We start from the raw sequence: 25,500 nt of genomic DNA on the forward strand, positions 1-25,500 counted from the left end.
TACATCTTCCTCTGTCCAAAGAAGAGGGCACTCCAGCATGGGAAAACCTGGTGCTCAACAGACACCAGAGAGAGCTTTCAGCCTCTTTGAAAATGTTCTTTTTGCGTCTCAAATTGTATTAGTTTTATCCTCTCTTTAAGATTTTTACTTTCATGATCTTCTTTCTAGCTCAAAAAAAAAAAAAGGTAAACCTTTTTTAGTAACGTGTTTCAAATGCTTTATTTGCTTATACTAGATCTTCTCCTGATTGCTTTTTGTTTGAGCATATGGATGGCCAGACAGATCTTTATGAATTTGTCTTCTTTCCCAGTTCCTGTTTAATACACGAACCGTTCTACGGTTCCTTGACTGTCAGTTTACGTCTTTCTTAAGTTCTTTTTTTTTTTTTTAACTTATTTGCTCTTTTATTTGCCCCTTTTCTATTCATTTTATTGAATATCTCTCATCAATTTTTTCTGCTTTCTATCAGCTTGGGGCATTAGAATTAACTCCCAAAATTGAGGATTTTTTTTAAAGAGCAAATTTTAATATTTAATATTAGATTGGAATCAGTATGGTTCTAAAAGCAGCTATTTAAAATTAGAGTACTATCTCTGAGGATACTGCCTACTTAAGATGATCCCTTAAAAAATGTATTATTTTTTTCATATATAAAGTAATATATGAACATATTTACATATTTTGAAATTAAAAGTTCTAAAAGTTCATACACCTGAAATTAATATATTGTTTTATGCCTATTACATCAGAACAATAACAACTTAAAAAAAAAAAACCTTAAAATTCTTCTTGAAACAACACTCCTCTCCCTATCCTTTACCTCCCAAACTGAAGACCCAGGGGCAGCCAAGTCCACTTCTTTGGTCTGCTTCTGCAAATGTAAACAGTTTCTTGATTTATGAATGTTAGACATGTTAACTTGATATTACAATAAATGAGTCTATATTTCTGTTACTCCTACCCCTACACTCCCATCCTCTTATCTTTCCAATGTAAAATTTCAACTTTTGGCTAAATCAGCAGTCATTGTTTACATTAATAGGACCTTGTAGGTAAACCTTTTTTATTCATCATTCAGGTAGTATACTTTCAATATTTTCTTGTATAACATTTTATTCTTCTTACAATTAATAATTGTCTTGTTTATATTTTTATATGCTTAGTTTCTGTATATCTATCATCAAATATTTTTCTTTTTTTTCCATGCAGAAACTGAACATTTAAGTAATATTTATCAAAGATAGAAATACACAGAATTTTAAATATAAAATGGCTCTTCAAGGTTTATAACAAAAAATAATAATCTCCTACCAGATCCTGCCCATCATCTATTTGCTATACTGTATCTGTCAAACAACTGAAAAATAACTGCCCAAAGCTAAATACAGCAAGCCAGTCACTTCTCTTTTTCCCCTCTCTGGAGATTTTTCCCCTATGGCTTTTGGTCTTGTTCAAATATGGACTTGCTATTGAGGGTTGCTGCACAGCTGTCATTCTGGAACATACTTTCACTGACTCCTGGGAATTTCTTTAGTCTTTTATATACTTTATTTCCTGTATTTTGAGTCTTCCTTTTTATCCATTTATTTCCTCTTTTTTTTTTTTTATGGAGAAGATTCTCTAGTACTAGTTTCCTGAGAAAGAGTACACATAGGAGGTAAAATTTTGAGCCTTTGAAAATCATAAAATACCACAAGTAATTGAAAATTTGTTTTGGGTTTAATGCTTTAGATTAGAAATAATTTTGCCGCCAAATTTTGAAGATATTTCTCAATTGTTGTCTAGTTTCCTGTGATATTATTGGGATATTTGAAGCTATTTGACTCTTTACAAACTATTTTTGTTTGTTTATCCTTTGAGAGAAGGTTTTAGGATATTCTCTTATTCCTGATGTTCCTAAATTTCACTGATGATGTGACCTGGAGTAGCTGTTGTTCACTGTGCTTGTTCCCAGTCTGAAAATGCTTTACATTTTAATTTTGGGATCTTTTTTTGAAATTATTTATTTTATATTTAACCCATTTTCTCTGTCTGTCTAGGACTTGCAAATAATTTCAGTTTCTAATCCATCACTATAGCACTGTTTACCCCATAAGGCTAATTTATGGTAAATGGTTTTCATCACCAACTATCATTATGGAGAATGAGGCATGAGAGGAAGAAATCAAATGGAAATCTAAAAGACAATTTATCTTTATATAAATCTTGCTTATGATATTTTTTAAAGTGAAGAAATTCCTGCTCTTTTTACTTACTTTTATTGTTGACTCTTAAAGCTTTAAAATCACAATATTAATGGCACTATGATAATTAATATCATTATGACTATTATTGTGCCTTGGGTTCTTCATTTTAAAGTCAAGGACACAATAGAATTTTTGTCTTAGTATTGTTGTGAATATTAAATGAGTTATATATAAAAGAATATACTTAGACCCAACCCTGTTCTTGGTAATTTCTCAGTAAATAAGAGTGACCTATTTATGATCCAACTTAATGTAACACTAGTATTATCTCCATTACAGATAAAGAAACTGAGGCTCAGAGTGTTTAAATTATTTGTACAAGGTGACACAATTATCAAGTGGCGGGTCTGAAAACAACTTTGATCCTAAAGTTCTTTCTATTTTGGTGCCCTACCAGTGAAGACTTTATTATCTTCTAGTCTCTTCTACATCCACATACAGTTCACTCACCCACACCTGCATAAAACAGTGTGCAAGGTTGGGTTACTAACCACTAGAGACTCCCTTAAAGACACGGAGAATGTTAAATAAGCCTTTGAAGAGACAGATTGAAACAATGAATTTTCCTCATATACTATTCCATGACATCATTGAAAGGCTAGGGTTTGTCTCAGTTAAGATTATGATTTTCAGCTGTCGATGCACTGAAAGCGTGTTAACTGATACGTGCAACATGTGTTAAAAGCAAGAATGGTCTCCTCTCCAGAAGATATAAACAGATTGGCCATCTATGTTCTTTATGACACTTCCCTCTCCCCAAATATTCCATTTATGATTGTACAGGCAGTAAATAGATTTCCCTAGTCCATCAAAGTCCAGTCCCATGAAGCTCTCCTGAAATATCTCTGCATTATGGCCAACAGCTATGAGAACCAAACACCTTCCACATCACCAGAGTTGCTCCCGTCAGAGCCAGCTCTGTCTTGTGCCCAGGAGTAAGAGATGCTCTGTATATCTGGCTACAATAGGTTTCATCTCTAATTTTGGAACTAGAAAATTGTTTTGATAAGTTTGAACACAGTTTTGAACAGGTCAGTTGAATCAGACAACTTTTGAACTAAAAATAATAGCATAAATTAGTGTGAGTTGACAAGGATCACTGCCTTTCTCACCACTCAAATTCTTTTCAAAATTTAGGTGATGGGTTATTCTTATGGTCCTGAACATATGTTCTAGAAAGGAACTGTGCAGGGCCATCAATTTAAGATTTTGAGACTATGGAAATACAAGAAACAAAAATATACAAGATTTTAAATACTACTCAATCTATATCCGTATTCTGCCTCATATTTTTATCACTGAAAATCCAGTTCCTTGGGACTGCTGATAAGTTTTTGACACTAATGAAACACCTAAAAATCAGGCTGCAAGGAAGTATGTCATTTCCATGATGTATCCTGACTCTTCTTGTCCTTAGACAAGAAAATGGACTGAGCAGATCAGCCAGATTAAATAATAGGGTCAGAACCAGAAGGAAGAGAACTATTTAGGCTTCATACCTACTATGGATCACAACAGACACCTAGATTTTTTTCTATGTATTTTCCGTTTAACTCCTACAATTTAGTGAGATATTTATGTTCTCACTTTCAGGTGAGGAAACTAAGTCATTTAGAATTAGTCCAAAGCTGCATAGCATAAAGAAAAGGAACTGGGATTAAACCCAGTTTTGTGTTGACCTTAAAAATCTATGCTCTTTTCACTATATGGCATTACATACACAGAGAGAAACTTTGTAAACTTGTTGACCTTTAGTGAGGTAGCATAATGTGGTTAACAGGAAACAGGCATAGAGCCAGGCTACCCTTCTTCAGATCCCAACACTGGTAGTTACTGGGTGTGTGGCAGTGGACAATCTTTGTAACTCACTTTCCTCATCTGCAAAATGATATGTCAGAACCTACCCCCTGAAGTTACTGCAAGATATAAATGAGTTTTATATGAGACATATTTTAATGAATGTTTGCAAAGGGAAAGATGCATTCAATAAATAGAAGTCATTTCTAAAAATCCAGTACTGGGGGGAGGAGTACTACAGATTACTCACAGAGAGTGGTCATTGGAATTCTGGTATTAAATCTTGTTTCAATATGACTGATTACCATGTAAGTTTATTGATAAGAAAGGGTATACATTTCATTTGAGTTTTGAACTCATAAATATGGGCAAACTTGTTGATAGTAATGACCATACAGGTCTCAACAAGACAATACTACTGCAGTGAGAATTGTGAGGGAACAAAATGGATTCCTGGAGTGCCACATTTATAAAGACCTGTGATATTGGTGGTATAGGAATCTACCCTCCTAACTGGAGGAAATTTTTGTTTTTGTTTTTGTTTTTTTCTTTCTAATCATTTTATTTGTCAAAATTGAAAAATATTAAACAATTATGAATGTTAACATGAAATAGGTAAGATGGAAACTTTTAGTAATTATCTTTTTGTCGGTTATCTTTAAATGGATTTTTTAAAATTTCTTTTATTTACTTTTTTTTTTTTAGTTAACAAAAGGTTTATTTATAAGGGAAGGGGAATGAGGAAATGTACAACTCAGGGAGAAAAAAGGGAGGTAAATTCTTAAATGTGTCCTACCCATTCCACCGACCTGGAATCCCAAATGACCTGCCGAGACCAAACCTGCCTGGCCAAGAGCACGAGCAAGTGTGCCGGTCCCCACTAACATGGCTAGTTTTTATTTACAGAGAAAATGGCTGCCTAATGCTGCCTTAGGTCCTTCCCTTTGGGGATCCTGGGATTTGTAGTTCCCGGGTGTCTTGATGGAGTGGGGGTGGCATCCACAAAGCCTGTATGGAATTAGCTCAGGACATCTTTTCTCCCTAACAATTCCCCCCTTTCACTTTTTGCCACCATTTCCATGGTGTTGAAGATCAAATGTATGGGTGCTGGAGTATAGTCTCAGATGAAAATTTTTCTCAGGGTTCCCATTGGAAAGCAAACCAGTCTCTCCAGGTATTGTCCATTGTGGAAAGCAAAAGTCCTCCATTCCTGGGAAATAGTTTATCAGTCCAAGCCAAAAAAAAAAAAAAAAAAAAAAAAATCTGGAGGCATTAGCCAAAACAAAACAGCAAAGATATCAAATCCCAGGAAAAATATTAAAATTGATTCAAGTTATGCAAAAACAGGTTCTCTCACTTGATCCCAAGTTGTTTCAACAGCTTAGCAAAAGTTTGCAAACCAAATCTACTTTTAAACCATATTACCTATTTTTGCATAAAATCACAGGGCAGAATAACTAAACAGCAATTTTAGCTGGCTTTGTTGGAATACCCATAAAGGATCAGAGGGTACTCTTGACATCCAGTTCATGAAGGCTTCAAGAACAAAGTTGGTTCATCAGACTCCAGCTGGGCTTCCTCTTCTTGAGGGTACCAGGGCTTTTTTGTTTTCTGGGTTGTCCAGTCCTGCTCGTGGAGGCAGCTTCTGAAGGAAATTTTTGAACACAATGTCCCAAGATTGATTTACTTTATAATCACAGTCACAAATAGTCTAGGCAATTAGTTCTGAAGTGACTTAGTGGCAGCAATCGCTTATCATGGACCCTAAGATTTCTCTGTCCTACTCCTTGTTTATCTAGCTGAAGGACACTAAAGAGGAAAGGAAATGGTAAATTTGGGAAAGGAGAAGTAGGTGCTCAACAATCCAGAAAAACCTTTCTCAGAAGCCCTAAGCCTGGGAGCAAATCACAAAGTGATTCTGCCCCCTTTCCACCTCCTACTGGCCCTGTTGCTCTTGGCATGAATGCCGAAGGAAGGCAGGGCCTGTAGACGGGCCCACACCATCAGCTTTCATGAAAGGATATGGACTAGGGGTCATGAAGCTTAGATTCCCAGCTCAGCCTCTTGCCCTCTGTGAGATCTAGGCATGTTCTGTGAAATATCTGGGCTTCTGTATATGAGGGCAATGACATCCACAATTCCTTTCCCTTCTCATACCCTATGGCTCTATTCTATAATTCTTTTACTATGTGGGCCTGGAATTAATCTGGCCAATCCAAGAAAGCATCTGGTTCAAAAGATATTCAGATGACAGTCTGAGAGCCAACATCTACCCATCACTGTTCTTAATCCCTTTTGTCAGTTCCAGGTGGTTTGTAACCCCTGGGACAATTTGTCCCTCTCAGCCAGCTCAAGAGTAGCCTGCCTTAGAAGATACAGAAGATGGATGTTTCACCTTGACCTTCTGTCCCCCTTTCTAACTTATCTTCATAATCCCCAACCCTCCAAACCATCACTCCTCTTCAACTTCCCTACTGAAGGACTAAGTAGAATGAAAGGCAAATAGAGGAAGATTCATAGGCAAATCCTTTTTACTGTGATTTATTAAATTATACAATAGTGATTCCAGTCAGGAAAACTGGCTGACTTCCTCACAGGAAGATACAATATTAAGAAAAATGCAATCCCAAATGTAAACAGGGAAGATAAAAAGAACTTTCCATTTTGAATTCTAAATACCAAATATTCATTCTAGATTTAATTGTAGATCAAATATTCATTACTTGTTAACATTTTTCTGCAAAAATTTGTAAACGTTGTTGAGGAAAAATTATTTGGAGAATATATTTAACTTACCTTCTATTTAAAAGTCACATTAGAACAACTATTTTAAGTACAATGAAATGCCATTTTAATAATTTCATGTAATGTTTCAGTGATGGGTGGCTACTTTAAATTTACATGTCATTAATAGTTTATAGGCTAAAAGGCCACTAATTTAGGAAAACAAAATGATTTGCTGAGATAAAAAATTAATTTTTAGACTTAGAATTAGCTCGAACAGACTTTAATAATTAAGTTGGTGGTGAGAATTCAAAATTATAGTTGTTAAGATTAGGCAGACCTTAAAAAATTGTGCCCTTGGAACCAAATGAAGTGAGACTTGGTGGGAACTCTGAGTAGTTTTAATAGATGGATTATGATTGTTTACCTCCTATTGCATACACAAGATACTTCAAAATAGCATAAACCTGAAACTCAATGTTTTTATATTGACATTTAGATTCAATATATATTTTTTATTTTATATTATATAATTAAATATATTTTTTATTTTAGTTTTTTCAATGAAGTTTTAATATCAGAAGAAAAAAATCAAAGTAGAAGTAGTTTAGCCATTTATTCAATATTCCTTGTACATTTAGGTTGTTTCTACAATGTGGCTATTACAAGTAGTACTGCTACAATGAACATAGGAGTGTATATATCCCTTTAAATTAGAGTTTTTGCATGCTTCAGGTAGCTATGTAGGAGTAGAATTGCTGTATCATATGGTAGATCTATTTTTAATATTTTGAGAAATCTCCATATTGTTTTCCATAGAGACTGGGCCAGTCTATATCCCCACCAATAGTGTATAAAGGTTTCTTTTTCTCCACATCATCACCAACACTTGCTGTTTCTGGTTTTTTGATATGGGCCTTTGTGAGTTGGTATCTCATTGTGGTTTTGATTTGCATTTCTCTGATAATAAGTGATAAACATTTTTCATGTGTCTATTGGCCATATTTCTGTCTTCTTTGGAGAAGAGTCTAGATTTTCTGCCTGTTTTTTTATGATAGAAGCATAAATTATGATTTATTTATTTACTTACTTTTCCCCTGTCCCTTTTCCTCCTACCTCCTTCTTAACCTCAGAATCCTAGGATGTTTATTGATGTCCATTGGTTTTGGAAATTGTTTTATATTATCAAATTGTTCTGTAAATGTCCAGTACTCATTTTCATCATTCTGAGTTATTTTGCTAGACATAATTTTCTCAACTTCCCTCTGTAGTCTTGAAAAAGGCAGAATTTCATTTTTTCTTAGGACTTTATAATAGTCCATGGTGTAGATACACCACTATATCCTGGCTGTTGTAAATAATGCTGCAGTGAACATTGAAACATGGATGTTTTTATTGAATTGGATGGTTTCATAATTTCTTGATATATGCCCAGAAGTGGGATTACTCCATTGTATGGTATATCCAGTTTAAATTTTTTAAGGTAAGGTAAATCCAGATTGCATTCCATAATGGTTACACCAATGTATATTCTCACCAACAATGTCATCAGGTTCCTTTTTCTCCATTTTTTTTTTTGAGGTCTTTTTAATATGTGCTATTCTCACAGACATGAGATGCTATCTCACTGTAGTTTTTAACCTGGTTCTCTCTTATTAAAAGCAATGATGAACATCTTTCCATCTTTTAGCTTTTGGGTGTTATCTTTAGTTAATTATCTGTTCATATCTACTGCTATCTTGTTAATTGCGTTATTTCCTCTTTTTTATGGTTCAATTGAATTTTTACATATTGGATATTAATCCCTCGCCAGTTATATTGTATGTAAATATTTCCTGTCTTTCAATAGTGTCTTTTTAATCACTTTGTATTTTTTTTTTTTTTGCTGTATAAAAATTTCCTTGAAAAATATTGCTGGTATTTTGAAGGGGATTACATTAAATTTGTTTATAATTTTACGCAGGATACTCGTTTTGATTATAGTGATTCTCCCAATCCATGAACATGGGATATTATTCCCTTTATGTCACTAAGTCCTTTAATAACATCTAGAAGTTGTCCTATGTAGGTTTGTTACCTCCAGGGTTAGGTTGATCATGAGGTATTTAATTATTTTTGAAGCAATTTTAAGGGAGTTATTTTTTTTAATTTCTTTTGCTTCTTCATTGTTTGTATATCAAAAGGCTATGGGGTTTTGAATTTTGTACTAAGTAAAACAATGGGCATTCTTATCTCAATCTGTTCTTAAGAGGAAAACTCTTATTTTCTACCATCAAGTATTATATTGGCTGTTGGTTTGTGACATATGGCCTTTATTATAATGAATTAGATTCCTCCTATTTTGAACTTGTTTTCAGTTTTTATCCTACTTAGGTGTTGAATCTTATCAAATTCTTTCTCTACATCTATTATCTTTGCAATGGTTTCTGGGCTAAATCCCACTTCATCATGGTATAAAATCCTTGTGATGCACTTGTTGGATTTGTTTTGCTAGTACTTTGTGCATCAAGGATATTGATCTGTCTTCAGTTTGACTTCTGTGTTAGAAATTATAAAACATATTAAGGGGTATTTGTCTTCAATTTTCTTAACAATATGAGCAAGAATGGTATCAGTTCTTTTTTAAAGGATTGATAAAATTAATTTGTGAAGTCATCTAGTCCTGGGCTTTTGTTTTTCTGAATTTTTTTTTATTTTTCAATTTCCATGCTTGTGATCAGTTTGCGCAGTTCATCTATTTCTAAATTAGTATGGTAGGTTATTTCACCTAGAAGTTTGTCCCTTTCTTCAAGATTATCTAGTTTATTGTCATAGTTGTTTGTAGAAATCTCTCTGATCCATGTATTTCTGTGCTATCTGTGGTGATTTCTCCTTTTTTCATTTGTGATTTTGGTCATTAATGATACCTCTCTTCTTTGTCACCCTAGCTAGAGGCTTACTGATTTTGTTTATATTCTTGAAGAACCACTTCTTAATTTCATTGATTCTTATAAAATCTTTTTGGTATCTATTTCATTTATTTCTGGTCTTATTGTTAGTATTTCCTTCCCACTAAGTTTGCATCTTGTTTATTCTTCTTTTATGGGTTGTGTTTGGTGTGATATTGGATTATTTGGGATTTTTCTGGCTGTTAATGTGACCTGTATTTCAATTATCTTATGACCATAGAGTCCTGTAGGTTGTATCATCATTTTCAGTCATCTTAAGGTATTTTTTTTTTTAATTTCTGCTTTGATTTCCCTTTTTCCAATTGCTATTAAGCAATATGTTGTGTACTCTCCATGCAGTCATAGTATATTTGTGGTTTTTTCCCTTTATATTTGATTTCTAAGTTTATGGCATTATGCTCAGCGAGAATACTGGGCATAATTTTATTTTTGTAGTTTTATTGATAAATTGTGTCCCAAACATTTATGTGAAAATGTTCTATATGCTTTTCAATGAAAGGTGTAAACAGCAGTTTGGGTGTGGAGGGTTCTGTAGATATATGTTGGATCTATTTGGTCTGGCTCCTCATTTAAGGCTATTGTTTCCTATTTATTCTTTGGCTTGTTGATATGTCCATTGTTGTAAGTGGACTATTAAAGTCCCCTAGTATTATTATGTTGTTACCAGTGCTCTATCATTCAGTGTATATATATTTACAAATGTTATTTCTTCTCGTTGCCTTAGACTCTTAATTATCATATAGGTCTATTTTATCAGATATAAAAATAGATGTTCCTGACTTTTTTTTTTTTTTGGTTTCTATTTGTATAAATGTCATCCAGTATTTAAATCTATGCTTGTCTTTGTTGGTAAGGTGTTATAAACAACAGCAGAGATCAGGATTTTGTTTTGAAATCCGTTTCATCCACTCTAAATCTTTTGAGTGGCAAACTCAGGTCATTAGTTTAAGGCAAAATATAACATGTAACATAACAACATAGTTCCCCCATATTTTCTTTATCTTTTATTCTGTTGTTTTATATCCTCTTTTTTTTTTAAAGTTTTATATGTGTGTTTAGAACTGATACCTTCAATTGTTCTTTCACCATATTCTGTTCTGGTGGGTTGGGGCTCCTCTCAGTGTTTTTTGCTTCAGACCTTGTGATATGTTCTCATAGTTTTTAATATGTTATGAGTTGTAATAGGAATAAATTTTCAAACTCTTGTCTTTGAACCTTTTGAAGCAATCTGAGGACTGCTACCAGTAAGGGGTACTTGATATGAAAGGAGAGTTGGAAAGTAACAGACCAAAGGAACATCTGTAGCAAACTGAAGAATTTGAGCTTCCTTCTTGCTTTGTGTGCCCGAGTTATATGGTAAGCATTCCTAGAGATCCCCTCCTCTAGGCCAGCTCCTCAGTCTCAGTGTCTCTTATAGTCTCTAGTCCACTTCCACTCTTTGCTATTTTTCAGCACTAGATGCAGCACTGGGTACAGATGGTAGTTGATACAGGGTCGCAGACCAGGAATTATTATCTTTCCCAGCACAGAGCCTTATCCTGGTGTGTTTGCTCCTATTATTAATAGGTGCTTGAGCTCTAGTTTGTTCAAGTGTTTCTCTGTTTCAGCTTTAGCCCTGGGGTCTGGGTGGCAGGTGTTTGGCGTACCTCAGGCTGGGCTTCACATTGTAGCTGCTTCAATAAGAAGAGCCAGGTGCTCTGACCTGTTTGTCCCTGCCAATTCAGGCTCTAGCTGTTCTAAATTGAGAGCCTCAGGCTCAAGCCAGTAATGCTTGCTCTGTACTCCCACTCCTACAGCTCTCCAACAGTGCACCCTCCATCCTGGGTGTCAACTTACGCTCCCTCTCATCCAGTACAGTGCTAGGTCCTGAGTCCCTAATGTTGGCATGTGCGTGAGTCAACAGCTGTAGATGCTCTGCACAGCAGCCACCCTTCTCTGTCCTCTTGCGGAGGATTGTACCATTTAACTCTATAAATAAAATTCACTCGAAGTTTTTCCTGCCACATTCAGGCAGACCATGTTGCTCTTAATGTGTGCTATGGTTGTGTTTTTCACTCAGGGTTTATTTTTCGTTGTGGGTATCTAAAGGAGGTGAGCTCAGCATCTTCATTGCCACCAACTTGCCAGACTCTCCTGCCTGTTTTTTATTTGGTTTTTGTTCCATTTTGTTGATTCATGTGAATACCTTGTGGATATTGAAAACTAGCCTCTTGTTGAAGGTAGGATGTGAAAATATTTTCTCCCAGTCAGTAGAGTGTCTTTTCATTTTAATGATAGTTTCTTTCACTGTGCAGAACCTTTTTCATTTGATGAAAAAGGTTGCAGAACCTTTTTCATTTGATGAAAAAGGTTTCTCTAGCTGTTGGAGTTGAATCCAAAGTCAACATTTTAGAAAGTGTTGCCTGTTTTCTTCTATTTGTTTTACGGTTTATAGTCTTACATCTACTAAATCCTTAATCCATTGCAAGGTAATGTTGTGCTTGGCGGAAGATAGTGGTCTAGTTTCATTTTTTGCATGTATCAGTCCAGTTTTCCCAACACCATTCTCTAAAGATTATTTTACTTCTCCACTGTATACTCTTGGCTCCTTTCTCATAGATTAACAATCCATTTAAGTGTAGGTTTATTTCTGGGCACCCAATTTTATTTCCTTGGTCTGTATGTTCTTTTTTTTTTTTTTTTTTTTTTTGAGGCATGTTTTATTTTATTTATTTATTTGTTTGTTCGTTTTGTTTATACATGCACTGGGTACAGTCAGAAGCGCGGGAGGGTGAGAGAACCCACCAGAGCCAGAGCGGGGAGCAGAGCAGGCAGAAGGACCGAAGCACACCACTGAGGGGAACAGCGGGCGGCAGGAGAGGTCCGCGCGCCATGCGGGACCCTCGTCCGGTGGCCGGGGAGCAGCTGGGGATCGAACCGGCGTCGCAGAGGCCGCGGGCAGCCTCGCAACCCAGCGCTCAACCGCTGCGCCACCGGGGAGGCCCTGTGTGTTCATTTTTATTTCATTACCATACTGTTTTGATTACAATAGCTTTGTAGCATAATTTGAATTCAGAGAGTGTGATATAGTCATTCTTTTTTGTCAGAATTTTGTCAAAACTTACAGTGTTTGTTCTATTTCTTTGAAGAATGTCATTGAAACTTCGATAGAGAAACTTTGATAGAAACATTGAATCTGTGGATTGCTTTGGATGAGTATTTTAGCAATATTAATACTTGCAATCCATGAGCAGAGAATAGCAATTTCTTTGTTTCTTTATTTTAACAATGTCTTTGTATAGGTCTTTCACCTCCTTTTTTAAGTTTAGCCCTAGTTATTTATTCTTCTCAATGCAATTCTTAATTGCATTAATTCTTAATTCTTAGTGGAATTCTTTTCTTGATTTCTTTCTCTCCAAGTTTGCAACCAATGTATATTATTTTGTAGTCTGCCACTCACTGACTGATTTTACTGATTTAGTGTTTCTAATAAATATAGCGGAGTCTTTAGGATTTTCAACATATATTATGTTGTCTGCACATAGCAATAGTTTAAATTCTTTTTTTGCAATTTGAGTTATTTTTGTTGAATAGTATTCATGAAAGGGGACACCCTTGTGCTACCTGATCTTAAAGGAATAATATCAGTTTCACAATTTTGAGTATGTTAGCTTTGGGCTTGTCATATATGGTCTTTATAATGTTGAGGTGTATTCCTTCTATCCCTATTTTTTTGGTAGAGTTTTCATTAGAAATGGATGCTGAATGTTGTAAATCACTTTATCTATACCTATTGGTATGATCATATGCTTTTAATCTTTCCTTTTGTTGATTTCATTGACTTATTTGCATATGTTATACCATCTTTGCATCCCTGGAATAAATCCTCCTTGGTCATTATGTATGATCCTTTGGTGACTTCTGTTTGCTAAGATTTTGTTGAGGAATTTTGCATATATCCATCAGGGATATTCATCTATAATTTTCTTCTATTGTGATGTCCTTATCTGCTTTGTGTATCAGAGTAATGTTGACTTCATAAAATGTGTTTGAAGCATTTCCTCTTCCATAATTTTTTGGAAGAGTTTGAGAAGGATGATAAGTATTGCTTCTCTCTGGTGGAACTCATTAATGAAACCATCAAGTCCTGAGTTTTTGTTTTCTGGGAGACTTGATAACTATTTCAGTTTTTTTACTTGTAATTGGACTCTTCAGGTTTTCTATTTCTTCTTGATTCAGTCTTAGAACTAGGTTGGATGATTTAAAACTTTGTTCATTTCTTCTAGGTTATACAACTTATGAGCGTTAAACTGTTCATAATTGTCTCATACAATCCTCTATATTTCTGAGATGTCTATTGTAACTTGTCTTTCACTTCTGAGTCTATTCAACAGTATTCTCCCTATTTTCTTAACAAGACTTCCTAGAAGCTTGCCTACTTTGTTTATATTTTAAATGAACCAGCTTTTGGTTTCATTGATCTTTTTAATTATCTTGTTTATTTTTATTTTGTTTAACTATTCTATAGTTTTTCTTATTTTTCTTACTTTTAGAATCTTGTGATTTTTCTTGTTCTTTTTCAAGCTCCTTCAGGTCTAAGATTAGATTTTGTGTGTGTGTATTTCTTGATTTAGGACTATCTTACTATGTACTTCCCTATTAGTACTGCTTTTGCCATCTTACAAGTTCTGTTAGTGTTTACATATTTACATTTTAAAATTTTTCCTTTGATTTATTCAACCCAATAGCTAACCAATAACATGTTTTTTTCCCCAAATATTTGAGATTTTTCCTCCTTTTTGTGGTTAATTTCTAGTTTGATACCATTATGTTGAGAGAATACACCTGATGTAATTTCAATGGTCATGAATTTATGACACTTGATTGTGATCCACACATGATCTATCTTTAAGAATTCCATATGCACTTGAGAAGAATGGATACTCTATTGACTCAGTTTGGTCTAATTCCTCATTTAAGGCTATTGTTTCTTTGTTGATTATCTGTCTGGTTAATATGTCCATTGATGTAAGTGTTGAAGTCCCTTATTTATTATGCATGGCCAATATCTGTTTTATTAATAATATTAATAGGTTTATTTTAATAGATGCCTTATATATTTGGATGCTCCTTCATTTGGTGCATATATATTGATGAGTGTAATGTCTTTCTGAAATATTTGATCCTCTAATCATTATATAATGTCCATCTGTGTCTCTTCCCACCTTTTATAGCTGGAAGGCTATGTTAGCATATATAGTTAGGACTGCCCCTGCCTTTTGTGTGTGTAGGGGGTACTATTTGATTATAGGACTATTTTCCAACCTTTTACTTTGAGCTTGACTTTATTTTTGGAACTCAGATAGTTATCTTGAGGATAGCAGAAAGTTATATTTTGTTTTCTAATCCAATTAGCTATTCTGTGCCTTTGATTGGTGAGTGCTGGCCATTTTTACTTAAGGTAATTATTGACATATGAGGATTTGCTGCTGCCATTTTGCCTTTCATTTTCAGTTTCAATATTTCCTTATTCCATTTTTATGCATTTTATTCTCTTCAGTTTATACAGGAGAGCTTTTTCCAACATTTCTTGTAGGAAATAGTGTTGGCAAACTCCTTCAGTTTTTGTATAGGAAAGCCTTTTTCTCCCTTATATTTGAGAGTCTTACATGATATAGTATACTTGGCTGGAGGTTTTTATCTTTGAGTAGTTTGAATAAGTCATCCCATTCTCTCCTTGCCTGCAAGATTTCTGCTGAGTTGTCTGTCGTTACCTGTTTTTCTTCCCTAGCCACCTTCAATATTCTTTCTTTGTCTTGAACTCTTGGTAGGTTCCTTACTGTGTGTTAGTGTTGTTCTCAGTGTGTTTAGATGAGTAGGTGTTCTTTTATTTTCATGGATATGTACATTTATTTCCGATTTTTGGAACTTTTTCTCTATTTCTTTGAACAAGAGCTCTAATCCCTTATTTCTCTTCCCCCTTTGCCTTTCCTAACTGAATCTGATTGTTTTCAAAGTGCTCTTCAATTTTTACATCTCATTTCTTTCTCTTTCTTGAGGTAACTTATTCAATTCTCCATTTGTTTTTATGTTTACTTGGGCATACTCAGCTTTCCTTTGAACATTTGATCTGTTTATTGAACTCATTGTTATTTCATTATTTAAGGCTTCATTTTCTACCTTTTATTTGTTAACTTTATTTCTGAACTCATTTTTTTTCTACAATTTTTATGTGTGTTTATGAATAGATTTTCTGGGTTCTCATGCTTTGCTTTGTCTTTCTGAGTTTCCTCTGTTTATTTTTAAATTTCTTTATTATAGCATTTGAACTCTTTAGGGAGATATAATATTCTATTGAATTTATGGATGGATTCTGGGTAGTTGTATTATCCTCCTGATGCATAGTCCCTTGAGATACAAATTGCTGTCTGTTATATCTCTCTTCTACTCATTCTACTACTTTAAATTGCTCTATTAAAAAAAATTATCATAGTTTTATGTGTTAATATTTGAGCCACTTGTTTTATATTTAATTAAATAATTAAATGCTAGTTTTGATGACTTATTCTTCCAAATGAACTACAGAGTAGTAATTTTTTCCTCTCAAAATATGTCTTAGCCTGGTTCTTCACAATGTACAAACCAAAACAAATGACTGATGCTTATTAGGGACCGCAACCCTAGGTGGCACTATGAGGGGCAAGGGGCGTGAAGGGGGAAAGGAAAGAGTACCAATACAAGAAGGTATTACCTAATTTGTTCACTCTCTCTGCAGCCAATTATTGGAAACCACAGTGTTACCCTCTGAGAAGTTCTATGAATAATTGCACCTCAAGTCAGTCAATCCAGGGATGACAGGGGAAAGATTTTGCCCACTGGCCTTCACAGTTGAAGTTTCACCCCCTAGCAGTTCACTTCACCCACTTCAGACTTGAACATGACCTGACTAAGGAGAAAGTGTCATGCCTGGTTATCAGACAGAAGCACTAGGTAGAACACAGGCAAAGCCAACGAAGGAGAATGAAGTCGGAGCTGGAAGCCAAAGCATCTAAAGAGATTGTATGAGAATGTAAATTTGGGATGTTAACAAACATTATTACATGACCTGGTTTTCTCATTCTAGAACATAGTGCAAATGTTTGCAAAAGAGAAATATCTAGTTTATTCCTAAAGGCCTGTTCTTACATTCTCTCTGATTTGCTTCCATTAGAATCAAATGAACAAATAACTGTATTTTAAAAGAGGTCTCAGGGAGGGGGAAACCCATATTAATGAAGAAACGCTGCTTCCTTGTGTAACCAAAAGTCCTGGTAAGGTAACCCATCTTAACTAAAGAGAAAATACACACAATTTGGTACTATTTTTAAAGTCAAAAGGATTTGCTAACATCTTTAGACTAGAGACCTCACTTGTTCTCTTGCAGAGGAGCCTGGGGATCAGAGGGTCAATTAGTATCCTTTGGATCCACCCCTGTCAATGCTGACAAATCTCAAGGCAACTTTTCTTCTCCTTGCATAATTATTAGTATCCCTTAGAGCTTAGTGGTAAGGTACTCTTCTTTTAAAAGTGCACTGAGAACCAGCTTGTGATTGGTGTCCTTCATTCTCTTTCCTGCTCCCCAAAATTCAAACTCTTCTGGACCAGAAATAATACCTTGGGCACTTCTAAGCACCTCTAACATATATATGTATGTGTGTGTATGCACATAAACATACATGCATGCATATATAGAGATGGGAGGAGTATTTGTTAAAGTATTGAAATCTTTGAACAAGTTATGAGTCTGAGAGTCAGTGATCATTTTGCACTCAAGAGACTAATTTGTAAAGCTGGTTTTCCCTCTTGTTCAAAGAGCTTTTCATAGGAACAGTGTGGACAGTTTCTGGTCTGTGGTCCTATGCTGCACACAGAGGGTCTAATATGTGGAATCCATATAAGTTCTTTGTCACAATGATTTTTCTGGATGCTCGGAATCTTAGGCTGGCTCATGTATAATCACAGAATTGTTACATGCCCTTTGGATATATTTTACTATACGCCTCACTATCTAAGTGTACATGCATTACCATATGATACCAAATTCTGCCCAAAATGCTATTGCCATTGGCTATTCAACATTATTTATTGTAATTAGTCCATTTTGTAGTATTCAGTGACAGGTACCAGAAAAGTTTAGCATTATGAAGAAATTTTTTCCCCTTGGCCACAGAAGAACTTCATATATTTCTCTGAATCTTTTCAAGAGATGAGAATGCAACAACAGCAGCTGAAGATATGAAAATAACTAGGAACAAAGTGCACATCAAATTCAGAAAAACACTGAAAAAAAGTTTTAGCAAAAGCAGTTCTTTTGACTTGAACATTCTGTGGGACTCAGTGATATGTTGGCTCTCACATGGCGTTATTGAACAGGAATAAAAGAACTATATGTATATTGCATGTGAATTCATATTTTAAACACAGGTCATCAGACTTTGAGCTATAGATTTTACTGTTAGATGCATGTTAATGATTAATGCTGCATGCTGAATTACATGAATGTAATGAGAATAAAACAGAAGCTTCTAATACAGTTCCATTTTTAACCAGACATAAATGAAACTTCAGGACTTCACACACACAAAAAAGGATCTAGTAGGTGGATGACGTTAACACTTAAATTTGTCAATACTTTCAAAGTGTACCTTTTTAATGTTCAAGAAAGTTTCACTGATTAGAAGGTTAATGCTCACTGAGATACACAATGTTTTTGAGCATACAAGAAAAGAAAATGCCTTCTTCTGGCATGGATTCTTTATTCTTCAGCATTCCTAGCTGTCATAGCCACATTTCTTCAGTAAAATGTTCTGTTACCCACAAGACTCCAGGCAGTCCCACCCAAAAGTACTAATGTTGCTGTTTTACCATAAAAGTCTGCCCTGCGAGTATTATTTAAAAAACAAAACAAAGGGCTGCATTAGAACAAATAGCAGCCTCTCCTCCTGGATTGAAGAAAACATGCACTTAACACTGTGGTTGCTGGAGTTTCAGTTCTTCTAAGAAGATAGTGACTTTTCAATGTGCAGAAAGCTTCACCCCAGTATTCAGAGACTTCGTTAATCTTTGCCTTTACATTTTTTTTTCTCCAAGGCATTTTAATGCATAAAATCTTAAATTTAAAACTCTCTTTGAGATTGGGGAGAAATATCTAAACATTTATGTATTTAGTTCATGATTCAGAGATTTATTTATAAGACTGATTTTGGGACACCCAACTCTTGCATTTAAACTGCCGAAGTGAGTCATGTTTGTGGGAGGTAATTACCATCAGAAAGTACAACTCGCTTATAAGCTTCTCTTTAAAATGTCCACTTACAATCTACAATTACTGTAAATAACAGGCTCTGAGGACTCTTGCTCTGTTTTATGACTATATGTATTTATTATGAATGCATTAGGCTCTACCCAAACACACTTTTGTAACAGAGGAGTTCTTGGAGAAATGAGTTCCTTTATTAAAGTATCAATATAGATTTCTGAAGATGTAGAATTGAAAAGATATAATCTCAATGTTTTCTTTCCATTATCCGGAACAAAGCCCACAGTATAGCTGACTCAAAAGAGAAATAATAGATTTCAATTTGGTGGAAAGTAATATATATGACTGTGCATCATTAAAGATCAGACCCAACCCACTGAAATCCTAGCTGATATTTCTCTGTTTAACTCCTCACTGCCTCTTTAAACGGACTGTGTGTCCTCCCAGAAGGTTTTCTGATTCTCCAATTGATGAAGCCCATGCCCACCTAATTGGTAGAGGAGTGAGTAGTTGCTTGTGGGGCTTAATTCCTGAGTTTCTTAGAACACCCTGCAGTTAAAATATCCATGCCTTCTTCCTCATCAGTCAGTGCCTAAGGTTACACAGATAAGATGTCTAGAAAACTGGTGGTATTGAAAGGAAAAATAATATGAGAGAATTTGGTCTGGAATCAGTTAAATGAGGAACTGCTGTGGCAAGGGCTGGGAAAAGCATCAGAAAGGGAAGGCTGAAATTTCCTTATACCAACTCTGGCTTGATGGTTTTAGCCTGCTATAAACTTAACCTGTATTTTGACTTGACCTTGCTCAACAAATCAGCTGTGATACCAGGGCTCCTCAGTCTCCTCTAAATCTCCCTTGACTCCTGAACTAAATAATACTCTTCTTCGATGGGCTTGAGACTTTGGCTAACTACAGAAATACGTCGTCTTAGTTGCCTGTGGCTCAGTGACCTTCTTGGACCTGTTCACATTCATTCATTCATTATTTGTATACTCATTATTTATTCATTAACCATTTACTGAGCACCTGTCTATGGCAGTTATTATGCTAGGTGCTGGAATATATTTGTGAACATAACTCAGTCACTGTCTTTGAGGGTCATGCTACGTGAAAAGCCATGAAAAGTGGCAATTTCAAAACTATATAATAAATGCTACATAGAAGCAAGGGGGTGCCATGGGAACACACAAGAAAGGCATTATACCTTGGGAGGCATTTAAAGGCATTAAACTGGGGAGCAGAAAGCACCTTCCATGAATGTACATGTTGAGCTAACACCTGAATGGAAAGTAGGAGATAGGCAAGAGACTTTAGGGGGAGTAAACTTGAAAAGATGAAAACTCTCTGCAGGAGGAAGGGAACAGGCCAAAGCCTGTGAGAAGCAAGAAGATCTAGACAAAGGATGGCACAGGGAGTAGAGTAAGAATGGAATAGGAATAGTAGTGATTCGAAGTCCATACCAGAATGTGAAGGACTTTGTCTACCATATTAACGTATTTGAATGTAATTGGGGTGTCAAAGGGGCTGTGTTTCCATCAGAACAATCATCTACCAAATTATTTAATTGCTTGTATCTCAACAAGCATTTGGTTAGTAAACTCTCGAACATTTGGTTACCTCCCCTGTCTTTCCACAGTTGACCTAGACAGTGACCAGAGAGTGCACTCTTTGAATCCTCTGACTTGTAGCATTGCCAAATTTGTCCCAGCTTCTTTAGTCACATGCTCTAGTTCTCAATCTTTGTGATCCACCCAGGCCCACAAATACCTACAATGCTCCCCTTTTTTACATATTTTATTGAATGTGTCATTTAAATTTAACTCAAATTAAGATTTAGAACAAATCAAAATGTATAAGCTTACCTTACCCTTAACAAGTACTTAAGTAACTACTATATGCAAAGAAATGTTCTAATGATACGGTAATGGTTAAAAACGACTTACCTTCCACCATATGGAGTTGATATTTTAGAGAAAAAAGATAGACAAGTAGATTGCATAGTGATCACTATTATGTAGAACATTGTTATAATGATTGTTACATGGCAAACTAAAGCAAGTAGGGGATGCTGAAGGGTGTTATTTTACTGTAGAATTATATTACACAGAATAGAACAGATATATGTTACTATACTATAAACATACTAGCAATGTTTGGTCTGGAGAGACCCAAATTAGTTTTCCAGGATTAAAAAATTAAAGAATTCACACAAAAACACAAATTCAAAAGGAAACCTGCACCCCCATGTTTCTTGTAGTACTATTTATAATAGCTAAGATATAGAAACAATCCAAATGTTCCAAAATAGATGAGTGGATCAAGAAGATGTGATATATACACAATTAATACTACTCAGCTATCAAAAAAGATAAACTCATGCCATTTGTGGCAACATGGTTGGAGCTGGAAGGGATTATGCTAAGCAAAATGAGTCAGAAGAAAAAAGATAAACATCAGATGATTTCACTTATATGTGGAACATAGAGAAACTAAGCAGAGGGTCAGGAAAAAGACAAAACTTGCAAGCTGACCATGGATCTGAGGCATACAACAGGGAGAGGGAAAGGAAAGGGATCAAAACACACGGGACTATGGTGATGGATCATGGGTGCGAAGGTGGTGGGAGAACAACGGAGACTATACCTGAGGGAAGAAATACAATAATGTACAGAAGTGAACAATTGTGTAAGAAAATAAACAATTAAATTTAATAAAAAAAGAAAAAAATTAAAAATAGAAAAACATACTAAGAGGTGAAGAAAAGCTTTATGATGATCTGAGAATTCCAGCAATAGCTTTTGATAAAAAAAAAAAATCACCATTCATCATGATTATTAAATATCTTAGCAAAATAGATTAGAAAGAAATTTCCTTCTAATATTCAAAAACTACAGTAATCATGCTTATTGATAAGACTTTGAAGCTTTAAAGTTAGGAACAAGCTAAAGCTATTTCATGTCACCACTTCTATTCAACAATGTATTTGAGGTTCTAGACAATCTAATAACAATGTAAGAAGTACAAGAATTGGAAAGAAAGACATGAGGCATAATCATATATATATCCAACCTAAGAGATAATATTATTACTCTAATGAACCAAAATGAGATTCTAAAGCTTATTTGAAAATTGGTCTCGATTTTTGAATACAAGCTCAGCATAATTAGCAGCAGTGGTAAGAAGCATTAGAAAAGCAATTAAATACATACTTTTTGCAGCGACAACAAAAACTATAATTTACCAAAGGAAAAATCCAAAAATATGAATAAGATAAAAAACAAATAATTATTAAAGTAACAGAAATATCAAATAGATAGAAAAGTGGTGGATAAGTGCCATGTTTTTAGATTGTAAGGTTCACTATAATAAAGATAGCAATTCTATCTCTAGAATTGCTATAATAAAGATAGTAAGGTTCACTATAATAAAGATAGCAATTCTCCCCAACTAATTTATAAATTCAATTTGAAATCCAGTTCCACTTTGAATATAATCACAGTTTTATATAGAATTTAACAAATGTCCTTAATATTCATATTATTATGAAATTCTTAAAGAAAAGCAATGTGGCAAAGAGATCAACACTTTTTGTAAAATTGTAGTGATTAAAACAATCTAATTTTGGCACAGAGATAGATGTGGTGCCCGGTGGAATAGAATAGTTTTCAGTCCCATGAACACAAGGAAATTTAAGATTTGCTCAGGAGTTGCATTACTGAACACTGAGGTAATAAAATGGTAGCAGAGAAATTAGTTATCCATATGGAAAAGGATAAAATGTAATTCTTACCTTATTCACCAGACTGGATTAAAGATGAAAATGTATAGAGCAGCATTCTAAAAATTTAAAAGACAGTATGAAAAAATTCTTAAGACCTCAATGGAGAGAGTTCTTCAACAATATACAAAAGTAATTAAGGAAAGAATAAATTTGATTCCTTTAAAATATTAAACTCCTTTTCAAAAATGATATCATTAAAGTTAAGATAAAACACATATCATGCCTTATGGCACTCAGTGCAGAAAGGAGTTGGGTAGTGGAGAAGATACAGATTTGAAGCCTATGGAGCCAGAAGCTATGTGCAGAAATCTCTTCTAATTAGTTATTTAAAACTGTAAACAGAGGATTTAGTTCTCAGCAGTGCCTGGTTAAAATCAATTTTCTGAAGTCAGGAATACTTTCAGTAACACAGCATAAGAAGTCATTATGCATGTACCATACTTTTTCCCCCTTTTTGTTAATATGTTTATAAAGTAATAGAATGTATAGGTATCCAAGCATAACCTGGAAGCAGTACTATATAAAGAATATGTTGTTATGTGAAATTGTATGTTTTATTCATTTCAATAACAAAATAAAAAATTGTGGCTATTTATAACCATTATAGAAGAAATAATGAAATATATTTCCATTTGTACTATATCTAACTCTATTTCTAGAAAAATAGATTACAATTAAGTAAATTCAATGAGTGTAAGAGAGAAACATAAAAGTGGCTATTGTAAGAATTCTGAAAATGGAAAAATTATTAATGACAGATGATCAGGGAAAGATTTTAGCCAAGCTTTGTGGGAATGGTGAATTTGAATTCAGAGATATAGCAAATGGTATTCTAAATGAAGTGAATTCTTTATGACATTTTAATAATTTCTACCCCTGTGTCACATATTCAAATACTCTCCTATTGACAGGTACCTTTCCATCCTTTTACTTCTTTTCTGATTCAATATCTAAAAACCTTTTCTGCTGTTAGTTTGTGGACATGGGTTTAGTGACAAAATTAGCACACAACTTGGTTTGCATAAGGAAAACAATTTCCCAGAATGGATTTGGGTAGGAGTTCAAACTGAGAGAAAAGTGGTAATTCTGTAATGCAATCCAGGTCCTATTGCATTAATTATGTAGAAACAAAGCAAACCTTCTCCCCTGCTCTTCATTTATAGTATAATCAGTAAACTGGAGTCAGAAAGTTCTATTTTTAAGCTCTAGGCTGGAGTCATCTTTCCTCACTCATGAGAAGCAAACAGTCATATTCAGAAGCCAAGATCAAGAAGAGTTTGTCCTATGTGGCAAAAAGGTCTAAATACCATTACTCTAGATCGTGAGTGTACATGTTTAATATGAGAGGAAAAAAAAAAAAAAAGACTGGACTAAGACTGAGCCCAGCCATTCTCTACACAGGTCAAGGGATGCATGAAGGTAGGGCCTGGCACTCTGTGTCTTCAGACACTCCTTCCTCAGCTGGGGTGACTTCTCCTACTCGTAGACTCTCATGGGCATGGCAGCTCATGGGAGAGTTCAAAGGACCTTGGGCTTTTTATAACTTAGCATCGAATGAGCTTAGCATACCCCCAGCTGACATTGCTTAGGAGAAGACAACATCAGAGACATGAGGTTCAGTTCCTGGTATCTGAGAAACAAGGCTGGAGACAGGTGGAAACAACTGAATAGTTGCCGAGTCATAGGAGAAAGAACTGAGTGCCATAACTCCTGGAGATGGAAATATGAGAGTAATGAATTCTGACAGCGACTTCCTTCTTGTCAGCACTGATGCTATAGGCCCTGCTGAAATGCAGTAATGTTCATGTCATCTGACCAGTCTCACATTAACCTCACATTTCAGGTCAAGTGATTGGGCTTCTGCTTTGTGTTCATGACTAATCTCTTGCTTTTCACTCACTCCTGACTTGGTTTTCCAGAATGCTCTGAATGGCTGAACTCTGGATTTCTGAGGCATGTTCCCTGCAGCTAGGTTATCCTATGCCAGTTTTTCTCAGGCATTGTTGTTTATTATCCCAGTCAGGCCTGCATCCTTGCCAGGTGTTAAACCCTTTGGTCAGGACTTTCATTTTTGCCATTTAATGCAATTCCTTCCTTACAACTATCCTCCAAGGTAGCTATAATTATTCATTTTACAGGTCAACAAGCAGAGACCCAAGGGTATACTTCAAGGATGGGCCCACAGATGATCATCTTCACTCTGGATTTATCCCTCTGTATACTACTACCATGAAATGTGCTTTCTTTGCTTTTTTCAGAACTGAAAATGGTAACTACAGGGTTGTTCTGAGGATTAATTTAAAGCCTCAATAGGAAAGTGCCTATAAATTTTATTTCATCCCATTCTGACTTCTGTTTAGAAGACCTGGCTTTGCTGGCAGAATTTGGGCTTGACTCACCTCTAATACAGCACCAGGACACATCATAGGTTGTAATAAATATCAGGTGGATGAATTAATGGGTAGTCAATAGACAAATTCAAATTTCATTTTGGACAACCTAAATGCCCAAAAACAGATGACTGGATCAAGAAGATGTGGTACATATATACCATGGAATATTACTCAGCAATCAAAAAAGATAAACACATGCAATTTGCAGCAACATGGATGGAGCTGGAAGGGATCATGCTCAGCAAAATAAGTCAGAAAGAAAAAGAAAAATACCGGATGGTCTCACTCATAGCAGGAATCTAGAAAACTTAAATAAGGGACCAGGAAAAAGA

The 25,500-nt window shown here is 34.9% G+C and overlaps 1 long non-coding RNA gene across 1 annotated transcript in view; it reads right to left on the reverse strand.

The window, feature by feature from the left end:
- The window catches only part of LOC129145765 (uncharacterized), a 53,540-nt gene that overhangs the window by 15,094 nt on the left and 12,946 nt on the right, over positions 1-25,500 (reverse strand). Inside the window, exon 2 of the long non-coding RNA XR_008551787.1 lies at positions 22,785-22,831. This is a non-coding gene — a long non-coding RNA (uncharacterized LOC129145765). The remainder of the gene's footprint in view (positions 1-22,784; positions 22,832-25,500) is intronic.

The sequence above is a fragment of the Talpa occidentalis genome, unplaced genomic scaffold (genome assembly GCF_014898055.3).
Source record: "Talpa occidentalis isolate TD23 unplaced genomic scaffold, MPIMG_talOcc4v2.1 talOcc4.14, whole genome shotgun sequence".
NCBI classification, from domain to species: domain Eukaryota; kingdom Metazoa; phylum Chordata; class Mammalia; order Eulipotyphla; family Talpidae; genus Talpa; species Talpa occidentalis.